The sequence below is a fragment of the Bison bison genome, unplaced genomic scaffold (genome assembly GCF_000754665.1).
Source record: "Bison bison bison isolate TAMUID 2011002044 unplaced genomic scaffold, Bison_UMD1.0 scf7180017864139, whole genome shotgun sequence".
NCBI lineage: Eukaryota > Metazoa > Chordata > Mammalia > Artiodactyla > Bovidae > Bison > Bison bison.
In genome coordinates, this window is record NW_011494711.1 from 9057880 (window position 1) to 9081969 (window position 24090).

At 37.8% G+C, this 24090-nt stretch overlaps 1 protein-coding gene and 1 pseudogene across 1 annotated transcript in view; both read left to right on the forward strand.

The window, feature by feature from the left end:
- The window catches only part of GALNT13 (polypeptide N-acetylgalactosaminyltransferase 13), a 628841-nt gene that overhangs the window by 258534 nt on the left and 346217 nt on the right, over window positions 1-24090 (forward strand). The gene's annotated exons all lie outside the window — the stretch shown is intronic.
- On the forward strand, window positions 21633-22363 carry LOC104988633 (annotated as a pseudogene).

Here is a 24090-nt window from a genome sequence, read left to right on the forward strand (position 1 = left end):
TATTACTTTGCCAACAAAGCTCCATCTAGTCAAGGCTATGGTTTTTCCAGTGGTCATGTATGGACGTGAGAGTTGGACTGTGAAGAAAGTTGAGTGCCGAAGAACTGATGCTTTTGAACTGTGGTGTTGGAGAAGACTCTTGAGAGTCCCTTGGTGCAAGGAGGTTCAACCAGTCCATCCTAAAGGAGATCAATCCTGGGTGTTCATTAGAGGGACTGATGCTAAAGCTGAAACTGCAATACTGTGGCCACCTCGTGTGAAGAGTTGACTCATTGGAAAAGACCCTGATGCTGGGAGGGATTGGGCGCAGGAGGAGAAGGGGACAGCAGAGGATGAGATGGCTGGATGGCATCACCAACTCGATGGACATCAGTTTGAGTGAACTCCGGGAGTTGGTGATGGACATGGAGGCCTGGCGTGCTTCAGTTCATGGGGTTGCAAAGAGTCGGACACGACTGAGCAGCTGAACTGAACTGAATGGGCCCACATATCATGATCTTCGTTTCTTCAATGTTGAATTTTAATCCAGCCAGCTTTTTCACTGTCGTCTTTCACCTTTTCAAGAGGCTCAAGTAATCAAGTAATTAACCCACCAATCCCTGTCATTTAGCTAATATAGGCTTAGCCCTGAGAACAAGAAAATGGATATAATATCACTAACTGTAAGAAGTAAAAAGAATATATTTACATAAACAATAAATTATAATATTGTATGGACACATCAAAAATGATGAAGGATAAAATCGTGCTGAGTTCCTAGTGTAATTTTTATACTCATTATCATTCTGTAGAATTCTTTCATACCCTAGCCTTTTTTTTTTTGACTAAGCAAGGAAACTTTTTAAGCTCCTGGCTTCTCTCTTTACTCTGCCACTCTTTTTGAATAAGAAATTAACAGTAATTATTGGGTGAATATTTATAAAATAGCTGTAGGCAATTAAAACAAAATGTTAAGGTTCTTTAGCATTTACTTGTATTCAGACGTTTAATAGCACTTTAAGTTCTGATATTGAGTTATTTGAAGGTTATAATGCAGCTGGCATTTAAATATATTTCATCAGGGGAAAAATGAGAAAATAGGAAATTTATTTCAGCTATTTATATCTCAGACCGAATAGCTGCTTCTTATGTATGCGTACTTGCAAGCTGATAAACAGAAAAAGAGTCTAGCACACTTGCATTATTAGTGCAAAGATGCTGTAGCATACAAATTTTGAATAAGATGCTCTCAAAGGACAAAGACTTTATTTACTTTATCACACAGAAGTAAACCATAGTATATATATTTTTAATGTGGTCAATCTCATAAGTGTACCTGTCCATTTATATGGATTGCCTTTCCCATGAATTAAAATACAATAAATGTAGCATTGATTGCACAAGTAGACATAGAAATGAGAATATTAATTGGATTTCTGATCTCTGTTCCATATCTTTTCAATTTGAGAATTGCTGCAACTTTCATATGCTGGCAAAATTTTTGCCTGTGAAGATAATAATAATAATTTCTCTAATACTTTGATTTATGTAATGTGTTCATGTGTAGAATTAATTTCACTTCCCCAATTAGAAGTAGTGTGTAAGCACTCTGTGTGTTTGTATATGCATGTAAATATGTGTACATATATTTGTATATTAGAAGAAGTTAGAGATAACCAGTACTGTTACTTTCCTTTCCAGTAAGAAATAACTTTTCTTTCAAGTAAGAAAATTGAGTAAAACATATCTAGGTATGTTTTCAGGGACAGATTTGTATACTACTGTAGGCAAAAAGCATGCTGCATAATTCCATTTACACCTGAACTACCCCTTAACAGTTTCCTTATTTAATTTTCTAACACACTCTGAATCTTTAAAAATTATAGTAAAATATATAAAACATAAAGTTGACCATCTTAACTGTTTTTAAATGTATAGTTCAATAGTATTAATTATGAAGGCAGTCAGATGTGCCATATTTAAATATACCACTTTGGCATGAAGATTATTTTGAGCTAAAGGCAATTGAGGGAAAAGAGACACAGGAAAAGCTCTCTTCTCTCCCTCATCTGCCCCAAAGAAAGGCAGGTTTCCCTTTTGACCCTGTGGTGCCCTGTCTCTTGAGCAAGAAAGGGAACACCAGCTTTTATCACTCATGATGGAGATGGCACTGAGATGACTCTGCCTAAACTCAACCTTATTAAATAACCCTCATCTTCCATTAGTTCCCCCCATATATTTGTCTTCCCACCTTTTATCATCCCTTCAAGCTCAAATACTTTTTCCTTTGTCTTTTTTCCCTTTGTTAAAATGACATCTTAAGTCTTTGAATCTAACCACTTCTTTTCAGTGGTCTTCTTTTATTTCTAAAAGACCTCCATATACATAAAAACTAAAACATTAACGTCAAAATAAAACTTAGATGCCTTTTCCCAAGTTATTCTTTTGTCAGTTTAATTTGCAGTCCTGGTTTATTAACCCAAGAGGAATGATCCAAAATTTTTCACTAGCCTACAAATATATTCACACTGTTGTGAGGCCAATCTCCAGAATTCTTTTTGTCATGCAGAATTGAAGCTCTGTACGCATTAAACAGCTCCATATTCTCCACTATCCCTGGACACTGACAATTGCCATTCTAATCTTTGTCTCTCTGAATTTGGGTACGCTTTATATATAGTTGAAATCATACATCATTTATCCTTTGACTGACTGACTTAGCATAATGTCCTCAAGGTTCATCCATATAGCAGCTGCTGCTGCTACTGCTAAGTCACTTCAATCGTGTCCGACCCTGTGCAACCCCATAGACGGCAGCCCACCAGGCTCCCCCATCCCTGGGATTCTCCAGGCAAGAACACTGGAGTGGGTTGCCATTTCCTTCTCCAATGCATGAAAGTGAAAAGTGAAAGTGAAGTCGCTCAGCCGTGTCCATGTCTGACTCTTAGCGACCCCATGGACTGCAGCCTACCAGGCTCCTCCATCCACGGGAGTTTCCAGGCAAGAGTACTAGAATGGGTTGCCATTGCCTTCTCCACCATATAGCAGCATATGTCAGAAATTCCTAACTTTTTTTAAGGTAAATAATATTCCACTATATGTATATACCACCTTTGTTTATCCGATAATCTGTCGAGGACACTTGGTTTGCTTCTGCCTTTTGGCTACTGTGAATTATCCTACTATGAGGATAGCCAGCTGTGCAAATATCTCTTTCAAATACTGTTTTCAATTCTTTTGAATGTACTCTGAATAGAAATGCTGGTTCATATTCCAATTCTGTGTTTTGAGGATGCACCACACTGTTTCCTATAGAAGTTGTACCATTTTGTCTTGTTTTTATTAAATTTTGTTGACATGAAAAAAGTCCATGACTTATTTTTAAATGAGAAAAACAAATTGCAAGGCAGTTAAAAATCAAAAGACAAGTGAGGAAAGTAAAATTATTGATCACTTCTAGCTTAGAAACAGAGGCCAACCTTGTCTCATCACCTCTGTAATATTTATTTAACTCCTACCTCCAATTGGACCTATATACTGAATTTTTTGTTACAGTGAAGCAAATATCTCATTATAGGGATGTGGAAAAAGTTCTCCAGAAGTAGCTGAGCTAGCTTGGTTGTGAAAGCCTTAGTCCAAAGACCTAAAGATCCCTGGTTTTCTCCCAGGGTTTGGTAGTTGTTTTATTATTTTTATTTATTTGTTTTTTTATTGAAACATAGTATACAATATCATATTAGTTTCTGTTACACAGCATAGTGATTCAGTATTATTATAGGTTATGTTCCATTGAAAATTATTACAAGATAATGACCATAATTCCCCATGCTATATAGTATAGACTTGCTGCTTATGTGTTTTATACACAGTAGTTCTCTCTATCTCATACCTCTAATGGGCCCCTTCTCTCTCCCTTCTCCTCACTAGTAACAACTAGTTTGGGTTTCTAGTCTATTTCTATTTTCTATATACATTCATTTCTATTATTAGCAGGGCTTCCCTTGTGGCTCAGCTGGTAAGGAATCCACCTGCAATGCGGGAGACCTGGATTCGATCCCTGGGTTGGGAAGATCCCCTGGAGAAGGGAAAGGCTACCCATTCCAGGATTCTGGCCTAGAGAATTCCATGGACTATATAGTCCATGGGGTCGCAAAGAGTCGGACACTACTGAGCGACTTTCACTTTCACTGTAAGTGATATCATACAGTATTTGTGTTTCTGTGAATTTTTCACTAAGCATAATATTCTCTAGGTCCATTCATGTTGCTGTAAATGGCAGAATTTCATGTGTATATTTATATACATATATATAGAATATATTATTTTTTCCTATATTCTGTCTGTTGTGAATAGTACTGCTATGAACATTGGGATACATATATCTTTTCAAATTTATGTTTTACCTTTTTCAAGCTATATATCCAAGAGTAGAATTTTGATAGTTCTATTTTTCATTTTCTGAGGAACCTCCATATTGTTTTTCATAGTAGCTGCACAAATTTATATTTCCACCGAAAAGGTTAAAGGGTTTCCTTTACTCCGCATCCTCTTCAGCATTTGTTATTTGTAGATTTTTTGATGATGGTCACTCTGACAGGTGTGAGACAATACCTTATTCTTGTTTCAATTAGCATTTCACTAATGGTTAGTGATGTCGAACATATTTTTCATGTGCTGTTAGTCATCTGTATGTCTTCTTTGGAAAACCATCTGTTCAGGTCTTCTGCCCGTTTTTGATTGGGTTGTTTATTTCTTGATTTTGAGTCCTATGAGCTGTTTCTATCTTTTGGATATTAGCATTTCATGTATTTTCTCCCATTCAGTAGGTTGTCTGTTCATTTTGTTAACAGTTCTCTATGCTGTGCAAAAGTTTTGAAGTTTAGTTTGGTCCCATTTGTTTATTTTTGTTTTGTCTCCTTTGCTTAGGAGAAAATGGTGTGATTTATTTCAAAAGATGTTCTGCATTATCTTCTAGGAGTTTTATGGTTTCAGGTCTCATATTTAGGTCTTTAATCTATTTTTAGCTTATTTTTGTATATGGTATGAGTAAATGTTCTGATCTCATTGTTTTATATGTAGCTGTCTAGTTTTCCCAGCACTATTTATTGAAGAAACTGTCTTTTCTCCATTGTATCAATGTATTTTGGACTCCTTTGTCAGATTAATTGCCCATATGTATGGGAGTCTATTTCTGGGATCTCTTTTTGGTTCCATTGATCTATATGTCTGTTTTTATGCCAGTACTATGCCATTTTGAATCCTGTAGCTTTTGTATAGACTGAAGTCAGGGAGTATGATATCTCCAGCTTTGTTCTTTTTTCTCAAGATTGTTTTAGCAGTTTGGAATCTTTTACAATTACATGTGAATTTTAGGATTATTTGTTCCAGTTCTGTGAAAAATTTCATGGATATTTTGATAAGGATTGTTATAGATTACTTTGTGTACTATGGCCATTTTTAATAGTAGCACGAGACATCTTCCCGTTTTTCTGTATTTTTATATTCAATTTCAAAACTGTATGTGTTTTCAGAATATAGGTCTTTCACCTCCTTGGTTAAGTTTATTCATAAGTATTTTTTTTTAATTTTATTTTATTTTTAAACTTTACAATATTGTATTGGTTTTAACAAATATCAAAATGAGTCTGCCACAGGTATACATGTATTTTTAAATGTGATTTTATATGAGATATCTTTTTGCTTTCTCTTAATGATAGTTTATTATAAATACACAGAAAAAGAACAGAAATTCTATATATTAATCTTGTATCATAAAACTTTGCTGAATTCATTTATTAAGTCTAAAAGTTTTCAACTTTTATTCTTTGAGTATGGTATTAGTAGAATTTGTCATAAATAGACTTCATTATGTTGTTAATCCCTGCATGTTTGTTCTTGACCATTTTTATTTTTGTAATTGGTTTTTAGTTTCATATTATTGTAATTAGAAAAATGCTTCATATAGTTTCTTTTCTCTTAAATTTGTTGGGACTTGTTTTGTGGCTAACATATGATATATTGTGGAGAATGTTCCACATGTACTTAAAAAGAATGTATATTCTGTTTTTGAATGTAATTTCTGTGGATATCTATTAAATCCAAAAATTTTATTGTGTCACTTAAAGCTATTGTTGCCTTATTGATTTTCTGTCTGAATGATCTCTTCATTGATGTACATGGAGTGTTAAAGTCCCCTACTGTTATTTTAGTATTTTCATTTTTTCCTTTTATTCCCACTATTTGCTTTATATATTTAGTGCTCCAATATTATGTATTAACCAATGTAATAGCCTCTTCTTGTATTGATTCCTGTATCATTATAAAATACCCTTCTCTGTCTTTTCTTATAGTCTTTGTTTTAAAGTCTACTAATATCTTGTCTGAAAATGAGGATTGCTACCCTTGCTTTCCTGTTGTTTCCATTTGCATCAGATATTTTTCCATCCTCTCACTTTCAGTCTGTCTTTAGCTCCAAAGTGAATCTTTTGTAGGCAGCATATAAAAAGATCATATTTTCTTTTATCCAGTCAACTACATTTACCCTATGTCTTTTGATTGAAGAATTTAGCCCATTGGCATTCAAAATATTAATTGATAGGTATGTACTTATTGCCATTTTATAAATTTTTCCAGTTGTTTATGTACTTTTCTGTTCATTTATTCTTCTTTTGTGGTTTGATTTTCTTTGATAGCATGCTTGTGTTCCTTTCTTTTCAGTTTCTGTGTGTCTATTATAGATTTTCAATTTATGATTACCATGGGGTTCATATTTGTTGACTCATAGCTATATCTACTTGTTTCAAACTGGTAGGCATTTAATCTTGCTTGGTAGAATATTCTATGCCACAGGTTTTTCCCTTTCAGCATTTTGAGTACATTAGGCTACTGCCATCTGTCCTGCAAAGATTTTGCAGAGAAATCAGGCAACAGCCTTAGGGAGGTTCCCATGTATATAATCCTTTGCTTTTTTCTTGCTGCCTTTAGAATTCTCTCTCTAACTTTTGCCATTTTAATTATGGTGTATCTTGGTGTGTGTTTGGGTTCATCTTGTTTGGAGCCCTCTGTGTTTTCTGTATCTGGATATGTTTTTTTCTTTTTTCTTTCCCCTTTTTTTCTTCAGGTTTGACATTTTCAGCCATAGTTTCCTCAAGTACATTTTTGATCCATTTCTTTGTCTCTCTTCTGGAACCCTTGTAATGTGAATGTTGCTACACTTAATATTTGAGATCTTCTAAATTGTTTTCGCGAGGAGATCCAACTAGTCCATTCTGAAGGAGATCAGCCCTGGGATTTCTTTGGAAGGAATGATGCTAAAGCTGAAACTCCAGTTCTTTGGCTACCTCATGCGAAGAGCTGACTCACTGGAAAAGACTGATGCTGGGAGGGATTGGGGGGCAGGAGGAGAAGGGGACAACAGAGAATGAGATGGCTGGATGGCATCACTGACTCGATGGATGCGAGTCTCAGTGAACTCCGGGAGTTGGTGATGGACAGGGAGGCCTGGCATGCTGTGATTCATGGGGTCGCAAAGAGTCAGACACGACTGAGCGACTGATCTGATCTGAAATTGTTTTCAACTTCTTAGAGATCTCTTAAGTTGTTTTCAATTTTTATAAATCTATTTTTCTTTTGGCTGTTCTGATTAAGTTAATTCTATATTTTTGACTCCAATATCACTTATGTGGTCTTCTGTATCACTTAGTCTGCTATTCATTCCTTCTAGTTCCTTGTAAAAGTGCTCACTGTATGCATCATTTTCCTCCTAATCTTATAACATTATTATTAGCAATGTTTTGAATTTTCATCTGGTAAATTATTTATGTTTAATTATTTTTTCAAAGGTTTTCTCTTATTTTTTCAATTGACAGTAGTTCCTTTACCTTTTCATTTTGCTTAACTTTCCCTGCCTCTTTAAACTTAGGTTAAACATTTAGTAATTGTGATCTTGATGGTGAGCTCTTGTGTGAGAGCATCCCTATGCAATCTGCATATGCCAAATGCCTCTGATATGAGAGCTGGATTTGATGTGGGCGTGGAGATAGGTGGGCTAGAGCTGGCACTGGGTGTGAGCTGGGACTTCTTTGCTCAGTGGCCATCACCACTCTATAAAGGGTGAGGTCTGATCTCAAGTTGCTAGAGCAGAACCCCTGAGGGATGAGTCTCCTTTAAGTATGTATTTTCCCCTTTCCCTGTACTGGTTCCTTGCCTCAGAGAGTAAGGGTACATAAACAAGTAGAACTCATGTAGACGCTGAGCTTGGTTTGGCTGCAGATAAAGTTCTGCTTCACTACTTGTACAGGTGACCATGGCTCTGCTCAGATGCAGCCTTGGATCCAAGTTCCTCTTGTCCTTTACACCTGCTCTCAGCCTCCACTGCTGCCACCCTTTTATAGAACTGTTCTGCAGGGTGAGTGGGGCCTTGTGGACTCTCAATGTGCATGGGGCGATCTGCAGTTTAGTGGCTGCCATCAGAGATCTGGGCTGCTTTTATTGCACTGTTTGAGTAATCTTCAACAGCAATGGTACGCCTCCCCATTAATGCTAAGCCCTGGGACCGAGTCACATCTGTGTTCCACAGTCAAATCTTCTCCCTCTTCATGGCTGCCCCAGATCCAGTCCTGCTCTGTGATGTGGAGTGGGGCCAAAACTTTTGTCCATCTTGGGCTGAAGTGTGCTGTGGGGAAGTCTCAAGAAACTCAACAGCTTTTAGAGAAGATCTCTCTCCTCCCTGCCTCCGGGGTAAATCAATGTGTGTACTCCCTATGAGTAGGGTCTGGGATCCCCACAGTCCTTCTGTTAGTCCCAAGTCCTCCAATCAGCCAAGGAGGCTTGTCTCTTCCACATTGGACCCCAGGACTGGGGTGTCCAGGATGTGGTTTGAACTGCTCGCTCCTCAGGGTGGCTGTCCCCACTCTCTTGTAATCTCTGTTTTCCTCTGAATCCTGTTCCAGGGGCACAGTTCCCAAACTGATTGCTTTTATTCCCTTCATCTTTCTTAAAACCTTCATTGTACAGGAGTCCATCTGGCAGTCTTCAGTTAGTTTTCAGTGAAAACTGTTCCACATGTAAATGTATTTTTGATATATTCAAAGTGGGAGATGAACTTCATGTCATCTTACTCCATTATCTTGATCAGAACCTTGGGACTGTAACATGTGACATCCCAGTGCACAAGGGTTCCACTTTCTCCACATATTTGCCAACATTAAATATATATATATATATATATGTATATATGTATATATATGTGTGTGTATATATATATAGTAACTATGCTAATAGGTGTGAAATGGTATCTTGTTGTAGATTTGATTCGTGTGATTAGCAATGTTTAACTTCTTATGTGGTTTTTGGCCATTTGTGTATCTTCTTTTTTTTTAAAATTTTATTTTATTTTTAAACTTTACAATATTGTATTAGTTTTGCCAAATATCGAAATGAATCCCCCACAGGTATACCTGTGTTCCCCATCCTGAACCCTCCTCCCTCCTCCCTCCCCATACCATCCCTCTGGGTCATCCCAGTGCACCAGCCCCAAGCATCCAGTATCGTGCATCAAACCTGGACTGGCGACTCGTTTCATACATGATATTATACATGTTTCAATGCCATTCTCCCAAATCGCCCCACCCTCTCCCTCTCCCACAGAGTCCATAAGACTGATCTATACATCAGTGTCTCTTTTGCTGTCTCGTACACAGGGTTATTGTTTCCATCTTTCTAAATTCCATATATATGCGTTAGTATACTGTATTGGTGTTTTTCTTTCTGGCTTACTTCACTCTGTATAATAGGTTCCAGTTTCATCCATCTCATTAGAACTGATTCAAATATATTCTTTTTAATGGCTGAGTAATACTCCATTGTGTGTATGTACCACAGCTTTCTTATCCATTCATCTGCTGATGGGCATCTAGGTTGCTTCCATGTCCTGGCTATTATAAACAGTGCTGCAATGAACATTGGGGTACACGTGTCTCTTTCCCTTCTGGTTTCCTCAGTGTGTATGCACAGCAGTGGGATTGCTGGATCATAAGGCAGTTCTATTTCCAGTTTTTTAAGGAATCTCCACACTGTTCTCCATAGTGGCTGTACTAGTTTGCATTCCCACCAATAGTGGAAGAGAGTTCCCTTTTCTCCACACCCTCTCCAGCATTTATTGCTTGTAGACTTTTGGATCGCAGCCATTCTGACTGGCGTGAAATAGTACCTCATAGTGGTTTTGATTTGCATTTCTCTGATAATGAGTGATGTTGAGCATCTTTTCGTGTGTTTGTTAGCCATCTGTATGTCTTCTTTGGAGAAATGTCTATTTAGTTCTTTGGCCCATTGTGTATCTTCTTTAGAGACATGTCTATTCAAGTTCTTTCTCCATATTTTAATTGAGATTTTGTTGTTGTTGTCCTTGAGTTCTATGAATTCTTTATATATTTTGGATATTAACCCTTTATCAGATATATAATTTGTTCATATTTTCCCCATCTATAGTTCTTCACTCTGTTGATTTTATCATCTGATTAAAAACAGAAGTTATTTTTAAATAGTCCAGTTTATTTTTATATTTTGTCTGTACCTTTGAGGTCATATATAAAAAATATTGCCAAATCTAAGGTCATGAATCTTTTCCACTATGCTTTGTTCAAAGAATTTTAGATCCTATGATTAGGTCTTTGATCTACTTGAGTTAAGTTTTTGTATGTGATATAAGGTAAGGGTCCAACTTCATTTTTTCAGCATGTATATATACAGTTTTACTGAGAGTTCTTGAAGAGTTCTGTCCCCATTGTGTAGTTTTGGCACTCTTATCAAAAACCATTTGACTCTATCTGTAAGGTGTTACTTCTGGGCCCTCTTTTTATGTTCTCTTGGGCTATGTGTCTGTTGTTATGCCAGTGCTAGATTTTTTTGATTAGTAGCTTTGTAATAAGTTTTGAAATCCAGAAGTGTAAGACTTCCAACTCTTGAACATTTTTTTTAAAGACAGATGCTTTCTTCCCAGAATTTGCAGTTAGAATTTTCAGCTTTCATTCACAGCCTCATCTTTGTATACATCAAATTAGTAAAATTATTTTATATATTTGCACTTATAAAGATCTAATTGTGTGACCATGAAAATGAAATGATACAGTTCTCCATTAGATAATGTTATACATACATGCTAGAAAATGTGCTAAAAGGGCAGTATTGGGTTGGCCAAAAATTTCATTTGGATTTTCCATAAAATACCCAAATGAACTTTTTAGCCAACCCAATTCATGGAATTATGAGTTTTAAAGAATGATTGTGTGGAGGTGAGGTAAAGGAAAGCTTTGTAAGAGGGTGTATTTGGATTCAGGCTGTACAGAGTATGTGTGTGTGGAACTGCATCAGATAGAAAGTAGATAACTTTCTGGGAAGGAAGAAAAGCATATTGAGGATAAAGCCAGTTCTGATAAGAACAAAGATGTGAAACTACTTATTAAAAATAAAGATTATAAGCAAGCTTAGCTTTATATCTGGATATTATGTCATTTTTACTCTTAAGAGTTTATATATTTAATCTGGCCAAATACAGTTTTTCCTTTTGTTTTATAAATTCTGACTGAGAAAGCAGAGAAATTAATTATTATATTATAAATCTAGCATAGTAATTGTATTTTTATTTACATATTTTTCATGTAATTTAGTACTAAAAGGGTTTTTATACTTACCTATTTCATGGCTGTTGATGTTTTCTTATGTGTGTGTATATATACACGCATACATATATTTATATAATTTTCTACATATGGATTTTCCATGATTTGGGGCAGAATGTGTATTTTTTAAACTTCATTATAAATTAAAGCTCATATCAATAAAATGAGATAGTTTTTGTTTTGAAAAAACTAAAATTTTAAAAGGAAATGAGGAAAGAAATTTTTTAAATGCAGAAATTTTGGATAATTAAATGGAAGAAGGTGATATAGTCTAGACTGAAACTGTACGAGGCTTTGTTAGGCTTTGTAAAACTAGAATGGAAGTTGTAACCAGCCATTCTGCATTATAGGCCTAGAGGAGATGACAAAGAATCTTAAAAATATAACCTCTGCTTTTTAGACATGTCATAGTAGGCAATTTGGAGGTGCTGGAAAAGAAATATGCCATGAATAAAACAATACTTTAGGAAGAGGCATATCTGAAGTTTTATATAGCAGACTTTATAGATAGGAGAAGCTTGAATTTAGCAAAGAATTCCTTGTTGGCTATTATATTCACATAGATATGATGAGATAGGACATTGATGATAGCAGTTATCTTAGAAATATTAATGATGAAGACCAAATTCAGGATAGCTTCAGGAGACATGAACATGTAATTAAAGTTTTAGTCTATGTGTGTGGATGTATTTTAAACCTGAAGTAGATAAGGAGGAGGGACAGAAACTATAAGTAGAGATGATCCCAAGTATATTCTGAAGTGATATTTCCAAACTGGTGACTGACTGAATATAAGGCAAAAGAAAACAGAAGCCAAGGATGACTCTATTGTTTCAAATCTTAGTGACCAGGAGATGGATGGTATAGCTGATTTCATACACACACATAATCCCATACACACATACACTCTTTCACACATATGGAGGCATACATAACACTTTTAATATAGGTAGTGAAATTAACACGTACATATTATATAAAACCAGGTGTTGCAGAAACTTACCTTTAGAGGCAGTTTCTGCCAGCATCTGAAATCTGTACTAATTCTTAAATTAAAAGGAAAAGATATGTAACTAAGATTAGAAGTCCAATTAGTATTCTCACTTTATATTTATATTATATATATATTTATATTCATAATATATTTATAATATTTATATTATATTATATTTATATTATATTCTTTGTGAAATCATTGCTACATTTTATCTGTACAATGTTAGCAAAATTGAGTAAAATATAAATTAAGAAAATTTTTAGATTCTAATATTTCTAAAATTGCAAGTCAATAGAGGGCGATGGCACCCCACTCCAGTGCTCTTGCCTGGAGAATCCCATGGACGGAGGAGCCTGTTTAGGTGTGCAGTCCATGGGATCGCTAAGAGTCGGACACGACTGAGCGACTTCACTTTCATTTTTCACTTTCATGCATTGGAGAAGGAAATGGCAACCCACTCCAGTGTTCTTGCCTGGAGAATCCCAGGGATGGGGGAGCCTGGTGGGCTGCTGTCTGTGGGGTTGCACGGAGTCAGACATGACTGAAGTGACTTAGCATTTCTCATTAAAATGTGTAGTTTTTTCTTACTACATGAAAAGAATGTGATTTAAAAAGAAAAGATAGTTTCTTAAGAAACACTTGCATATTGATTCAACTTAAGGAAGTACAAAAAAAAAAAAAGAAAGTATGTAGTTTAGTTCTGCTATTGCTAGAAAAATCCTATGCAAAATGAATAATGACTTATATTTTAAAATATTCCTATTTTTCCATGGACAGATATTTTCTGTACATATATTAGTGCCTTGAAAGGAGGCTAAATTGTTCTAATGCCAACTTACAATGTGATTTTGCTGAGGAAGAATTTGATTTCATAGTTAATATAATTTAACCATGAAAGTGAGAGAGTTTCATTGACATGGAGATGTTAACAGGTCTAAAATCCACATAATAAATTGTAGTTGATATTTTCATGACCTTGAAAAGTCTCCTATAGAAATAAATCCATTTTCTGCATGACAGTTGCCATACAAATAAGACAGTTTGTGTTTGGTCTTTGAATTTAAATGCTTAATATCTTAATTTCTATATAACTTTGTTGTATTAAAACATATTGAAAACAGTCTCAAAAATAGATTTCATTATGTACACTCCAAGTTCAAGTTGAACTATATGGAACATATGTAATGATTATAATTTTAAGATAAGGAAAGATATGTGTACAAATACATTTCCCATATACCTTTATTTATTGCATTTAATGCCTCTTGCTCTATTTTTCCCTTGAGGAAAGGCATTTTCCTTTTTTGTCTTTTTCTTTCTTGGTAGTAAAAAAGTATAAACAGAGTCATTGTCACTAAAATGTCATAGGAAGTTATTTGATTCTGCTTAATGAGATTACTTTCTAAGATTGTACTCTAAGAAATTCAAATGGAAGAATCCAGTATAAAGTAATTATTTTATCATTGTACTAAGTAAGATAAAGTTAAAATTTGCAATATAAGTTAGTAAGTAAAATTCAGCTTCATAAACACCTATCCAGAACCTCCTTTCTGATCAGTATTTTGTGAGAAATTATATAAGCAAATATAGCTCTCCATCTCTACCCTTATGAGCTTATTAACATATTGGTTAGGGAAAGATATTTTCGTCCATGAATTAATTAATATACATGAATTAATAAATTCTGTAATAATAGTGAATGTAGTTAGTAGTCAATATTTAATTTTTATTACCTTGCAAACATTATATTAAGTAGTTTAACTGCATTCTCTCATAGAATTCTCAGTAAAAGTTCCATGAAATATATTGTATGTTTTATCGTGTTTGTCTTCTGGATTTAGAAACATACCCAAGAGGTGAAGGAACTTCTCCAAGGTCATGCAGCTGACATCTGAATTGAGGCAGTAGAACTACTATTATGTGTTCTCAACCACCAGAGAACATCCGTGAATGTCACATGGAAAAGACATGATAGGTACCTGACAAAAAGCTTCACAGAAAACATGAGCCATGGGTTAGCCCTTGAATAATTATGTACAGATATGTACAGATAATTTCATATAGATAATGAAGGAAAACAGAAAAACTCCAAGGGAGGAAGAGGAGATGGACAAAATAGAATGACTATAATATGTGCTGAAGCAAATGATCTAATACAATAGTGAGATCCTCTAAGGATTACACAGATAATCATGCTGACTACACTTAAGGAGGCCCCTAATGATGTCCATCAATTATACAAAACTTCCCATGTCTATTTTCTCTTCCACTTTGTGATTTATTATTTCATTATTTCAGCACTTCTTTCATACCTTCAGTAACTCTTCTTCAATCCTCACTATCAACTTATGATATCACTGTCTTTTTAGTTGAGAAAACAGAAGGAAATAGAAGAAAGTCTCCTCTAGTGCCCCCATAGCATCCACTCCCTTACTTGCATTCGCAGCCCTGTTCTCTGTCTTCTCTCCTGTTATTGTGAGTTAATGACAGTCAGCCCATCCACTGCACTCTAGGTGCCCTCCCCTCTTACTTACTCAAGTGCATTGTTCCAACAACTCTGTTCACCCCTTCAGTCATCAATCCTTTTTTCTCTCTTGGGTTATTCCTAGCATGCGAACAAACTGTTTATTCTTCCTTAAAAACAAAACATATAAACAAAATACTTCTTGAGACAACACTTCTCCTTGTAGATATGTCCACTTCCCTTCTTGTTGAAGGGATTGTCTATGTCTTGAAAGAATTGTCTATGCTCACTGTCTTAAACCTCTCCCCATCTCCATTTTGTCCTAAACCCACTTGAGTTAACTTTATTCTTCATAATAGCAGCACTACTGTTCTTGCCAGAGTCGAACCCAGGTCTCCCACATTACAGGCAGATTCTTTACCATCTGAGCCACCAGCGAAGCCCTTTTAAGACATTATGCTGTCCTAATTTTCTCTTACCTCTGTGGTTAGTCTTTCTCTATGTTATTTACTAGTGCTTGTTTTTTCCTCCCTAAACTCTACACGTAGGAATGTCCTGAAGACATGTCCTTGGAGATGGCCTATTTTCTCTCACTCACTCCCCTGGCAGTTTCCTTAGTGTCTTCATATTAAATATCCTCTCACCCTCCAATCTAGACTTCTCCTCTGACATCCAGAACTGAACATCTAATAGTGATATCTTCAGTCGAATATGTAACACTCATCTAAAACCAAACATGTCCCAAACTCAGCACCTGATAATTGCCAAAAAGCCGCCTCCTTTCATGAAGTCTATCATCTTAGGAAATGATGTTAAACCTTGGAGTCTCGTTTGAGCTCCCTTTCTTGCAACCCATGTCTGACACATCAGCAGTTTCCAAGCGTTAGCTCTTCTCATCATTTACATTACTGCCATCTTAGTCAAAGTTACCAATATTTTCACCTGAATTATTTTAATAATCTACTAAGTGTTTTTTGTTTGTTTTGCTTTTTGCATTTCCTTTGGTTTACCCTATAGTCTCTAATTAAATATAATGCTCAAAGTGATCCTATTAAAATTTAAGCTACTTTTTGCTGCTACTTTGTTTAAATCTCTTCAATGCCTTGCATCTCCTTCAGTGAAAAAAACAAAATCCTTTCAATGTCCTATCAAGCTCCGTGATCTAGCTTCCCATTACTTCTCCCACATCCTGTGTTAGTATTTATGTACCTTCTCAGTTGCAGGTACCGTGAACACTGGAACACATGACTAATACTCCGACTGCAGGGCTTTAGAACTTTGTATTCCCTCTGTCTGAAATGTTTGTTCCCTGAATATGCTTATGGTTTGTTTCCTTACCTTCAGGTCTTTACTCAAATGTCACTTTCTCTCTGGAATCTTCCCTGGCCACATTATATAAAATTATACACCTATGACACCATCTATCTTCTTTCTCTGCTTTATTTTTTTTATATACTACTGGCTACTTAATATAGAGCATGTTTCTTTATTATTTGCTTCAAACACTGGAGGATAAGTTCATTGAGTGCAGAGATCTTTTTATATTTTATTCACAGCTTTATCCCCGGTTCTGAGAAGAGATTTTGCTGTATGGTGGGTAGTCAATAAATACTTGTTGAGCAAGTATTTATAAATAAATTAATTAAATTTATAAATTTAAAATATAAATTTAAATTGTGAGTTAATGTCAGTCAGCCCATCCACTGCACTCTAGATGCCCTCCCCCCTTACTTACTCAAGAGCATTGTTCCAACAACTGTTCACCCCTTCAATTATCAATCCTTTTTTCTCTCTTGGGTTATTCCTAGCATGCTAACAAACTGTTTAATAAATTAAATGATATGTATTCTGGTGGTATATAGAGGATGTGATGGGGGAAAAGCTTGACCTTGATTTTGTAATCATGAAGAGAGCTGTTACAGGTTTTCAGAGGGAAACTGACATGATGACAGAGGTATGGATCTGCAGTGAGCTAAGCTGGTATTTTTGTCATCTTTTCTTCCAGCAGAACAGTTACCTAGAGCAGAATAAGAAAAAAAAATGAAAATTAGAAATAGTTCCATGCTCAGAATACTATAATGTGCTCTATAAAAAAGATCAGAAAAAACTGAAGTAGCTGGAATTTAGTGGTAGCTAAGAGAGAGCTGACATTGTTAAATTTAAATTTGAAGTGTCCTCCTCTATTTTTAGCTTCAATTTATTGAGAAACTATTGGGTACATTTGACTATACTCAGTGCTTATAAGCTCTCAGCTTTTAGTCCTCCTTTCCAGTTCTCCAATTAGGCTGTAAAAGTAAGTGGCACTATTCCCATTTTAGAATTACGGAAACTCAGGGGAGAAGATACATTTGTTTGGACTAAACTACTGGAAATGGCTTTCTTCCATAATTTCCTCTAACCTTGCTGCCAGATTTCTCTTCCCAGTTTTGGATGATTGCTTTATCTGCATCTTCTGGGTATTTTCAACTAGTACAAAGGTCACATTTCCAAGTAGTAATGGTGTAACTTGGTTTCAGGGTAAAAGTAGGTGGTCATCACATTTGCCAGTGTGGTAGACATCCACGTTTCCATTTTTAGTGAGGGGCATTTTGGAAACTTTGTCACTGAACAGTTGCCAGCATGGACCAAGGACTCCTAGCTGACATCTTTCTGTCTCCCTCCCCAGTGTAGGATTCTGCTTCAGACAATAAAACACCCAAAGACTTGCTTCTGGGGCTTCCTACCTCAGCAGATAGCCCCACAGAGTAGAACCTAATCGAGAGGACTTGAACCCAGCTACCTTTCACTCTGTCCACTTGGAAACTGAGGCTCCTTACCACAAGAAGGAACTTCTTCACCCACTGATACTTCTTTCCACCCAGTCCTTTACAGACTCTTCTAGGATACTTCCTACCTCATATATCTCTAATCATCAAGGAAATCAAGTCACAATTCCCCAAGTAACTTTCATATTTTTAAAATAACTTATTTTTTATTGAAGGATAATTGCTTTACAGAATTTTGCTGTTTTCTGTCAAACCTCAGCATGCATTATTTCAGGTTACAGATTCACAGTCAATAAATATCTATATAAAAGTGAGGTACTGATCTCTAAAAAGCAGTCACAACCTCTGAAAAGAAATCTCTTGGTATCCCTGTAATTTGGCTTGATAAGTGCAAAATATCTTTCTCCCTTAACCGAGAAGTAGGAAATCCCACCACATACCTAGTGACTTTGAATTCCCTTACTTCATTGACTCTTATTCAACTTTCTCATTTCCTCTAATAGAGGCAGGAGGTAGATGATAGAGATTTAGAGTCACAGTATCAGCTCTGATATCCTTCCAGCAGCTTTTTTTTTTTTTGAATCACCTATCACTTGCTGGCTTTAGAGACTTGCTGCAATTCCCAAAGTTATTTTTCCTATCCTATTATCATTTATCTGTTACCAGTAGTGTATACATTGCAAAGTCAGAATCTGTACAAGGATCTCTGACACCATATGGTGTCCTTCCTGATATTCATTACTTGTGTTCCTTGAGAGGGCAGAGGACAAGGAAATATGTGTAGAGAAGTGAGGGGGCAATGGTGAGAAGATTGAGATTCTGAGGACAGGCATACATTTGCAAGGCTGCAGCGTACCTTGTTCAATGAATGTAAACTTGAGGACCAATTAATGTGTTCTGTGCTATTGATGAGTAGTCAGCTAGAATGGGTATGTCTGCATTTAAGGCACCTAGAAGTTCATGCCAAATGCATCTCAAGACCAGATGATTTAAGTGGACTCTGGACTAGAAAGGAAAATGAATGTCAGTCCTACAGTGGTATGATTTTAAGGAACCCAAAATTGATATGCATTGTGGTGGGAGGGGGGACAAGTGAAGAAAGGAATGATTAAGTGGGTGTCTGAGACAGATGGTGTGGACTTCAAATAAACCCGCAGGGTGGTGGATAAATAATGATGAGAGCAGCACTGGTGAGTAAGGAAAAATTGGACAACCCCATCCCAAGAATTTGGGAGGTGTAGGATGAAATAAGACCTTTAAATGTTTACTCCCTTTGAAAATAAAAAAATTGTGCAAGATCAAATAACACTTGGAAAAACATTTTTTTAGTGTTTTTGTTATAACCTCTCATTATAGTCAAGAAGATCAGATAAGAAAAGATAAGACTGAGCAACATATCAGAATCAAGTATTTTTTTTAGAAAAAATTGTTTTTCCATCTTAACATAAATACTCAATCAGAAACAATAAACAAAAAAAGCTGAATTTGAATGAGAAGCTGTCATATACCTGGAATTTAAGTAATAAATAAAATTTTATTGGTAGAAGAATTACCAATTTGGATATGTGGGGAAATGTTCATTTTACAGTGAAATTTTTGTCATGTACAATTCCAAAATAACATACTAACTTTAAAAAGAAAAGACATTTAGTGCCTTTCATAAACAGTTTCAGTCATCTGAGAGTCAGTTCAGCTGTGAGTGATTTTAACAAGTAAATTGTTTCAACTGTGTGTTTAATAGACCGTGTCACAAAACTGCAGCCCAAAAACAGGAGGCTGGGAGACAGGAGGTAAACGTGAGATGTGTATGTTACAGCCGTAGCCTGGCCGTAGCACATACTTTTTGGGAGAACCTGACTGGGGTACCAATCTACCATATTTTCATATTTATTCTTGACAATAGGGGTGATAGACATAGATAGGGTCTACCTAGTAAAGCATGTTCATTTTTATATATGCAAGAAATATTTGTGTCTTATAAAGAACACTATTAGAGAAAGAAAGTTAAGTAACACAAGGTACCTATATCACTATGCTTAAAAATGGCAACCTAAACTACTGGTAGATGATTCTTTTTCCCTTTATGAAATTATAATGATGAAAGTTTTAGTTTGGTGCCACCTTAAACATGTGAATAGACTTCACACTGCCCATATTGTATTTATAGTCACCCTTTTGGACAATTATTGTGATCATTATTGTGACTTATATTTCCCACTCACGTGTTTTATTATACTCCATATACAAAACGTCAGATGACTTAGTTCATCACTTTTAGTGGCTATCTGAGTTTCCCAAGGCTGTTGATGAAAAAGGTCCATACTGTGTCACAACCACAGTCTTTGAATAAAGCAAGTGTTCCACTTTTCATCTCACTGCTGTTGTCCATTTGACACCCAGACTGCGGCAACCATGTGATCACTGGGGCAGTTTTCCTTTGGACATTGAGTACCTGGAATGGCTGTGCATTGTTTGGGACAGAACACACCAAACTAATTCAGTTAACTCGTTCACTAAATACATATTAGAGCCGACCACATGCCAGGAACCAGCGCCAGATCCTATGATTGCAAATGAGTTAGACATATTCCCTGCCATTGGATTTTACTTTCTAGTTGAGGAAAGCAGAATCATACTCAAGAAACACCTTGTATATTAGAAAATGTAGCATGATCAGTGGATCTGCTTCTTTAATGCACACATTTTTAAAGGCTGTATTTTTCAAGGGCTGATAGAGGAATTCTAGTACTAAGGGAGCTTTTGATGATTAAGCAGCTTTAAGGAATTAGTTTAAATGTCTGAAAGTTTCAAAAGAAGAGGCAACTTTTGAATGAGATTTTTGGGAGTGGTCAAAATGACAGCATTCAATGTAAAGCAAAGGCTTTTTTTTTTTTTTTTTCCTTTCTCCTTTCCTGTTCATTCCTTTCTCTTCCTGAACATTTGGTCCAAAAGCCATTAGGTACAGCTGAACATAGGAGGAGAACTGTTTTCAGTCAGTCAGTCAGAAGCCATGCAAGATGAGAAGGGGGTCCTAGTCAGCACTGGGTATCAGAACCTGTAGGGTACAGGACAAGCAACCACATGAGGATCAGAGCCCAAACAGGGTGAGAAGAAAGGCATCATAGCAAAGAGCACTTGTATGGGATATCAAGAGCTATGTAAGTCTAGATGGCAATCCCAGGGAAGGTGGCCTGGAATAGCATCTCAGAATGTGAACAGCACTAAGAAAACATCATCCCCATAGGAGAGCTATCAAGAATGGATAGCGTCTGAGTGAAGGGAAGGGTCCTTCACATGGGGGCCAGCCTGTTTAAGGTTTCATAGCCAAGTCAGATCTTCAGGATATCAGTGTATGAGGAGAATCCAAGTGGGATGAGTAGGTTTCTATGCAGGAGCTGGCTTAGGGCAGGATGTTGGATCCTCAGTAAGTTGAGGGGGCCACAGGACTAGAAAAGGTCAGGTTTCCAAAGAAATCCCAAAGAAAGGCAATGCCAAAGAATGCTCAAACTACCAATTGCACTCATCTCACATGCCAGCAAACTAATGCACAAAATTCTCCAAGCCAGGCTTCAATAGTATGTGTACTGTGAACTTCTACATGTTCAAGCTGGATTTAGAAAAGGCAGAGGAACCAGAGATCAAATGTCCAACATCTGTTGGATCATTGAGAAAGCAAGAGAGTTCCAGAAAAACATCTACTTCTGCTTTATTGACAATGCCAAAGCCTTTGACTGTGTGGATCACAACAAACTGTCGTAAGGACCACCGGCGTAAGTAGGCTTCTGCCTCTTCCACTGACCACAGCGGCCACAGCCTACGGGCCACCACCCCAGCGGTGCCCTCACCTCCCACCATAGTGGCTGTCTTGGACACAGAGGCCCCCAGCTCCCAGGCTGGTCAGCACAGCTACCTCCAGGCTAAGGGCCCTTCCTAGACCAGCTACCACCCAGAAGCCTGACATCTCTGAGAAGAGCACCCTGCCCCTGGGGACCACTGCCCATGGACCCATGGAGGTGGCTCAGACCCCAACTCCAGAGTCCTTCCCGACCACCATCCGGGATAAGCCAGAAATGCCAGCGAGCGGGGGACCCAGTGGGGACTTTGAGCTGTCAGAAGAAGAGACCACACAGCCAGACACAGCCAATGAGGTGGTGGCTGTGGGTGGGCCACAGCCAAGCCATCACCTCTACCTGGGATGCTGCCCAAGGGTGCCCACCCAGGCCCTGGCCTCCTGGACAGTGTTGTTGACTCAGGCAGCTCAGGGGCTCAGCTTTCCCAGAAGAGCATCCTGGAGTGGAAGAAGGTGCTTGTAGCTGTGATCATGGGTGGGGTTTTAAGTGCCCTCTTTGCCGCCTTCCTGGTCACACTGTTCATCTGTGGCATGAAGAAGAAGAACAAGGGCACCTACACATTGGAGGAGCCCAATCAGGCAAGCGTCACATACCAGAAGCCTAACAAGCAAGAGGAGTTCTATGCCTAGTGGAGCCAGAGTACCTCCCTGTAGCCTCAGGGCCACCCCTAATCCAGTCCCTGGCCTAGCACCATCAGCCCTGGCCTGGGACTGGGCCTAGGGGACATCCTGGCCCCACTTCATCTCTGCCACCCTCCTGAGGTCTGCTCTGACTGCCAGCCTCACACAGCCCTTCCCCAATGGACAGGGGGCACTGCCATCTGCTCCAGACTATGCCCTTAGGAGCTCATCACTTGTTCCACATACTCGTCCCCCAACCACCAGCTTGGGGCTTTAGGACCTCACATCAGATGGACAGGAGGAAGGGAACTCCTGATTTGCTGGTAGATGAAGGGGTGGAACTTCAGCCCCAGCCTGGCCCAACAGGGCTGGCTGAGGTTTCCTTTTGGAGGCAGAGAGGCACTCGGCTGGTTTCCAGGACAAGCATTTGGCAAGCTCAGCCCTTAAAATCACTGGGACACTGCACCCTGGTGCTCCTGTCCCAGGCTCACTCTCTGCCTGGGTGAGACGGCACCCCTCACCCACCAGCCTGTTTTGTCCTGGCCTTTCTGGGGTTGTGGGGTCATTTCCCTCACCTCTGCTCAGTGCATACGCAACCACAGGCTTCAGTTCCTTCCTGGTCTACCCCAGCTTCCTGAGAGTGGCTCTGGCAGCCACTTGTGAGAAGGGGCTTGCACCTCCTTCTTCCTAGTAGATTCTGCACAGACACCTTCTCTCACATGGTTACACATATTGTCACACACAAAGAGAAAAGCACACAATAACAAAATCACATGCAATCTTGACCACCTAGCTAATCCAGATATGTCACAGACACATTCTTCCAAAGATGTTTATTCTCATATATTTATTATGTGCCCCCTACAAATGCTTATGGAAATGCAAGTACTAATCACCATAACCTAATGGTTAAAAAAGAAAAAAAACCCTGAACATTCAGAAACTAAGATCACGGCATCTGGTCCCATCACTTCATAGCAAATAGATGGGCAAACAGGGGAAACAGTGACAGACTTTATTTTGGGGGGCTCCAAAATCACTGCAGCCATGAAATTAAAAGATGCTTGCTCCTTGGAAGAAAAGCTGTGACCAACCTAGACAGCATATTAAAAGCAGAGACATTGCTTTGCCAACAAAGGTCCATCTAGTCAAAGCTATGTTTTTTCCAGTAGTCATGTATGGTTGTGAGATTTGGACTATAAAGAAGGCTGAGTGCTGAAGAATTGATGCTTTTGAACTGTGGTGTTGGAGAAGACTCTTGAGTATCCCTTGGACTGCAAAGAGATCCAATCAGTCCATCATAATGGAAATCAATCCTGAATATTCACTGGAAGGACTAATGCTGAAGCTGAAATTCTAATACTTTGGCCACCTGATGTGAAGAACTGACTAATTTGAAAAAACACTGATGCTGGGAAAGATTGAAGGCAGGAGGAGAAGGGGACGACAGAGGATGAGATAGTTGGATGGCATCACCGGCTCAATGACATGAGTGCAAGTAAACTCTGGGAGTTGGTGATGGACAAGGAGGCCTGGTATGCTGCAGTCCACGGGGTAGCAAAGAGTCAGACACGACTGAGTGACTGAACTGAACTGAAGGTGATGGGGGGCTGCTGGGTGGCAAGGTAGTCCAGAACTGCAGGCCAGAGCAGGATAGAATGACAGGAAGCTGGCCACATAGGGTTGGGGAGGCACCCTATGCTGAGTTTCAGAAATCATGTGTAGTGGGGAGAAGA